Below are 6,227 nucleotides of genomic sequence, written 5' to 3' on the forward strand. Positions count from 1 at the left end.
AGTCATTCAATCATTGAATCCTACTCAGAATACCACAGACAAGGTTAGACCTTCCGGATTCTCTTGAATGCCGCCATCAGTTCTTGCCTATACCACGAAGACTCTGATCTCACGGAATGGTTGGCTCGTTTGTCAGGCGAGCACTCGGTTGTCAGGCGATCAACCATGCATCGTGCAATCAGGAATCCAAGAGATATTCACTAAGCCTCAGATGCTTGTAGAACAAGAATGGTTGTCAGTCACCTTGTTCATGAGTGAGAATGGTGATGGGCGTCAATCATCACCTTCATCATGTTGAAGAACAAGTGATATCTTGGATAAAGAACAAGCGGAATTGAATGGAAGAACAATAGTAATTGCATTAATACTCGAGGTACAGCAGAGCTCCACACCTTAATCTATGGTGTGTAAACTCCACCATTGAAAATACATAAGACAAGGTCTAGGCATGGCCGAATGGCCAGCCTCCAAAGGTCTAAGATAGCATAAAACAAAGATAGCTACCAAAAGTCTCTCTCAAACAATAGTAAAAGGTCCTACTTATAGAAAACTAGTACATAGATGAGTAAAGACATAAAATCCACTTCCGGGCCCACTTGGTGTGTGCTTGGGCTGAGCAATGAAGCTTTTTCGTGTAGAGGCTCTCCTTGGAGTTAAACGCCAGCTTTAGTGCCAGTTGGGCGTTTAACTCCCAATTAGGTGCCAGTTCCGGCGTTTAACGCTGGAATTTCTTGAGGTGACTTTGAACGCCGGTTGGGCCATCAAATCTTGGGCAAAGTATGGACTATTATATATTGCTGGAAAGCCCAGGATGTCTACTTTCCAACACCGTTGAGAGCGCGCCAATTGGGCTTCTGTAGCTCCAGAAAATCCACTTCGAGTGCAGGGAGGTCAGAATCCAACAGCATCTGCAGTCCTTTTGAGTCTCTGGATCAGATTTTTGCTCAGGTCCCTCAATTTCAGCCAGAAAATACCTGAAATCACAGAAAAACACACAAACTCATAGTAAAGTCCAGAAAAGTGAATTTTAACTAAAAACTAATAAAAATATACTAAAAACTAACTAGATCATACTAAAAATATACTAAAAATAATGCCAAAAAGCATACAAATTATCCGCTCATCACAACACCAAACTTAAATTGTTGCTTGTCCCCAAGTAACTGAAGATCAAATAAGATAAAAAGAAGAGAATATGCAATGAACTCCAAAAACATCTATGAAGATCAGTATTAATTAGATGAGCGGGGCTTTTATCTTTTTGCCTCTGAATAGTTTTGGCATCTCACTCTATCCCTTGTAATTCAGAATGATTGGCTTCTTTAGGAACTCAGAATCCAGATAGTGTTAATGATTCTCCTAGTAAAGTATGATGATTCTTGAACATAGCTATTTCTTGAGTCTTGGCCGTGACCCAAAGCACTCTGTCTTCCAGTATTACCACCGGATACGTACATGCCACAGACATAATTGGGTGAACCTTTTCAGATTGTGACTCAGCTTTGCTAAAGTCCCCAATTAGAGGTGTCCAGGGTTCTTAAGCACACTCTTATTTGCCTGGATCACAACTTTATTTCTTTTTATTCTTTCTCTCTTTTTTTTTCGGTTTTTTTTTTTCGTTTGCTTCCTTCTTTTTCTTGCTTCAAGAATCATTTTTAATGATTTTTTCAGATCCTCGTAACATGTCTCCTTTTTCATCATTCTTTCAAGAACCAACATTCATGAACCACAAATTCAAAAGACATATGCACTGTTCAAGCATACATTCAGAGAACAAAAGTGTTGCCACCACATCAAAATAATTAAACTATTATAAAATTCAGAATCATGCAATTCTTTCCTTATCAATTAAGCACGTTTTTATTCAGAAAGGTGATTCATAGGACATTCATACTTTAAGGCATAGACACTAGGACATAATGATCACAAGACACAAACATGGATAAACATAAAGCATAAAAATCGAAAAAACAGAAGAATAAAGAACAAGGAAATCAAGGAATGGGTCCACCTAGTGATGGCGGCTCTTTCTTGCTCTTGAAGATCCTATGGAGTGCTTGAGCTCCTCAATGTCTCTTCCTTGTCTTTGTTGCTCCTCCTCATGATTCTTTGGTCTTCTCTAATTCATGGAGGAGAATGGAGTGTTCTTGATGCCCACCCTTAGTTGTCCCATGTTGGAACTCAACTCTCCTAGGGAGGTATTTAATTGCTCCCAATAATTTTGTGGAGGAAAGTGCATCCTGAGGACTCTCAGGGATCTCATGGTGAGAGGGGTCTCTTGTGTACTCCATCCTTTTCTTGGTGATGGGCTTGTCCTCATCAATGGGAGTATCTCCCTCTATGTCAACTCCAACTGAATAACAGAGGTGACAGATGAGATGAGGAAAGGCTAACCTTGCCAAAGTGGAGGTCTTGTCCGCCACCTTGTAGAGTTCTTGGGCTATACTCATGAACTTCTATTTCTTCTCCAATCATGATGCTATGGATCATGATGGCCCGGTCTATGGTAACTTCGGACCGGTTGCTAGTGGGAATGATTGAGCGTTGTATGAACTCTAACCATCCTCTAGCCACGGGCTGAGGTCATGCCTTCTCAATTGAACCGGCTTTCCTCCTTTGAATCTTGCTTCCATTGTGCGCCCTCTTCACATATGGTTGTGAGGACTTGGTCCAACCTTTGATCAAAGTTGACCCTTCTAGTGTAAGGGTGCTCATCTCCTTGCATCATAGGCAAGTTGAACGCCACCCTCACACTCTCCGGACTAAAATCCAAGTATTTCCCCCGAACCCTAGTGAGATAATTCTTGGATTCGGGTTCACACTTTGGTCATGGTTCTTGGTGATCCATGCATTGGCATAGAACTCTTGAACCATCAAGATTCCGACTTGTTGAATGGGGTTGGTAAGCACTTCCCAACCTCTTCTTCGGATCTCATGGCGATCTCGGATATTCACCCTTTTTGAGTGAAAAGGGGACTTCGGGGATCACCTTCTTCAAGGCCACAACTTCATAGAAGTGGACTTGATGCACCCTTGAGAGGAATCTATCCATCTCCCATGACTCGGAGGTGGAAGCCTTTGCCTTCCCTTTCCTCTTTCTAGAGGTTTTCTCCGGCCTTGGATGCCATAAATGGTTATGGAAAAACGAAAAGCAACGCTTTTACCACACCAAACTTAAAATGTTTGCTCGTCTCGAGCAAAGAAGAAAGAAGAGAGTAGAAGAAGAAGAAATGAGGAAGGGGGGGGGGAAGGTGGTGTGTTCGGCCAAGAAGGGAAAGAAGGGGTGTTTAGGTTGTGTGAAATGAAGGGTTGAAGAAGGGTATATAGGAGAGAGGGGGGGGTAATGGTTCGGCCATGATGGGTGGGTTTGGGAGGGAAAGTGGTTTGAATTTGAAGGGTGAGGTTGGTGGGGATTTATGAAAGGATAGATGTGAGTGGTGAAGAGAAAGATGGGATTTGATAGGTGAAGGGTTTTTGGGGAAGAGTATTGAGGTGATGGTGAATGGGGGAAGAAGAGAGAGAGTGATGGTGGGGTCCTGTGGGGTCCACAGATCCTGTGGTGTCAAGGAAAAGTCATCCCTGCACCAAATGTTGCTCAAAATCACGTTTTGAGCCATTTCTGGCGTTAAACGCCGGGCTGATGCCCATTCCTGGCGTTTAACGCCAGGTTGTTGCCCTTTACTGGCGTTTAACGCCAGTCTGGTGCCCCTTTTTTCTGGCGTTAAACGCCCAGAATGGTGCCAGACTGGGCGTTAAACGCCCAACAGCTAGCATTACTGGCGTTTGAACGCCGGCTTCTTCTCCTCCAGGGTGTGCTGTTTTTCTTCCTGTTTTTCATTCTGTTTTGCTTTTTTCATTGTTTTTGTGACTTCTTATGATCATCAACCTACAAAAAAGATAAAAACAAAAGAAAATAGTTAGCTATAAAACATTGGGTTGCCTCCCAACAGCGCTTCTTTAATGTCATTAGCTTGACAGAGGACTCTCATGGAGCCTCAGAAATACTCAGAACCGTGTTGGAACCTCCCAACACCAAACTTAGAGTTTGAATGTGGGGGTTCAACACCAAACTTGAGTTTGGTTGTGGCCCTCCCAACACCAAACTTAGAGTTTGACTGTGGGGGCTCTGCTTGGCTCTGTTTGAGAGAAGCTCTCATGCTTTCCTCTCCATGATGATAGAGGGATGTCCTTGGGCCTTAAACACAGGATTCTTCATTCACTTGAATGATCAACTCTCCTCTATCAACATCAATCACAGCCTTTGCTGTGGCTAGGAAGGGTCTGCCAAGGATGATGGATTCATCCATGCACTTCCCAGTCTCTAGGACTATGAAATCAGTAGGGATGTAATGGTCTTTAATCTTCACCAAACATTCTCTACAAGTCCATGAGCTTGTTTTCTTGAATTATCTGCCATCTCTAATGAGATTCTTACAGCTTGCACCTCAAAGATTCCTAATTTCTCCATTACAGAGAGGGGCATGAGGTTTACACTTGACCCTAAGTCACAAGGCCTTCTGAAGGTCATGTGCCTATGGTACAAGGTATAGAAAACTTCCCAGGATCTTGCCTCTTTAGAGGCAGTTTCTGCCTAGACAAGTCATCCAGTTCTTTGGTGAGCAAAGGTGGTTCTTCCTCCCAAGTCTCATTTCCAAATAACTTGTCATTTAGCTTCATGATTGCTCCAAGGTATTTAGCAACTTGCTCTTCAGTGACATACTCTCCTCTTCAGAGGAAGAATACTCATCAGAGCTCATGAATGGCAGAAGTAAGTCCAATGGAATCTCTATGGTCTCATTTTGAGCCTCAGATTCCCATGGTTCCTCATTGAGGAACTCAGAGGAGATTGGTACACGCCCACTGAGGTTTCCTCAGTGGCGTCCTCCTCCTCTCTTTCCTCTCCATATTCGGCCATGTCTATGGCTTTGCACTCTCCTTTGGATTTCTTCTGTATTACTTGGAAGAGTACTAGGAGGAGTTCAGTAATTTTCTTGCTCAGCTGTCCCACTTGTCCTTCCAAATTTTGATGGAGGCCTTGTTTCATTCATGAAACTTTGAGTGGTCTTTATCAGATCAGAGACCATTGTTGCTAAGTCAAAGTATTCTGCTTAGAACTCTCTGTCTGTTGCTGAGAAGATGATGGAAAAGGCTTGCATTGCTAAACCTGTTTCTTCCACCATTATTGTTATTGAAACCTTGTTGAGGTCTCTCTTGATTCTTCCATGAGAAATTTGGGTGATTTCTCCATGAAGAATTATAGGTGTTTCCATAGGGTTCTCCTAGGTAATTCACCTCTTCCATTGAAGGGTTCTCAGGATCATAGCTTCTTCCTCAGATGAAGCATCCTTAGTACTGTTTGGTGCATTTTGCATTCCAGACAGACTTTGAGAAATCAAATTGACTTATTGAGTCAATATCTTGTTCTGAGCCAGTATGGCATTCAGAGCGTCAATCTCAAACTCCTTTCTTCTGACTAGTCCCATTGTTCACAGGATTCCTTTCAGAAGTGTACATGAATTGGTATTTGCAACCATTTCAATCAATTCTTGAGCTTCTGCAGGCGTCTTCTTCAGATGAAGAGATCCTCCAGCAGAGCTATCCAAAGACATCTTGGATAGTTCAGAGAGACCATCATAGAAAATACCTATGATGCTCCATTCAGAAAGCATGTCTGAAGGACATCTTCTGATTAATTGTTTGTATCTTTCCCAAGCTTCATAGAGGGATTCTCCATCCTTCTGTCTGAAGGTTTGGACTTCCACTCTAAGCTTACTCCATCTTTGTGGTGGAAAGACTTTGCCAAGAAGGCATTGACTAGCTTTTCCCAAGAGTCCAGGCTTTCTTTAGGTTGAGAATCCAACCATATTCTAGCTCTGTCTCTTACAGCAAAAGGAATAGCATCAGTCTGTAGACCTCAGGGTTAACCCCATTAGTCTTGACTGTGTCACAGATTTGCAAGAATTCAGCTAAGAACTGATGAGGATCTTCCATTGGAAGTCCATGGAACTTGCAATTCTATTGCATTAGAGAAACTAATTGAGGCTTAAGCTCAAAGTGTTTGCTCCAATGGCAGGGATAGAGATGCTTCTCCCATAGAAATCAGGAGTAGGTGCAGTGAAGTCACCCAGCACCTTCCTTGCATTGTTGGCATTGTTGTTGTTTTCGGCTGCCATGTGTTCTTCTTCCTTGAAGAATTCGGTCAGGTCCTCTAAAGAGAGTTGTGCTTT

General features: G+C 42.7%; 1 non-coding gene across 1 annotated transcript; it reads left to right on the plus strand.

Moving 5' to 3' along the window:
• Window positions 1-5,663: 5,663 nt before the first annotated feature.
• LOC130964307 (small nucleolar RNA R71) lies at window positions 5,664-5,771 on the plus strand. The gene has a single exon (XR_009080408.1). It is a non-coding gene; the product is annotated as a small nucleolar RNA R71 (small nucleolar RNA).
• Window positions 5,772-6,227: the final 456 nt, after the last annotated feature.

Source organism: Arachis stenosperma, chromosome 2, assembly GCF_014773155.1.
Source record: "Arachis stenosperma cultivar V10309 chromosome 2, arast.V10309.gnm1.PFL2, whole genome shotgun sequence".
Lineage (NCBI taxonomy): Eukaryota > Viridiplantae > Streptophyta > Magnoliopsida > Fabales > Fabaceae > Arachis > Arachis stenosperma.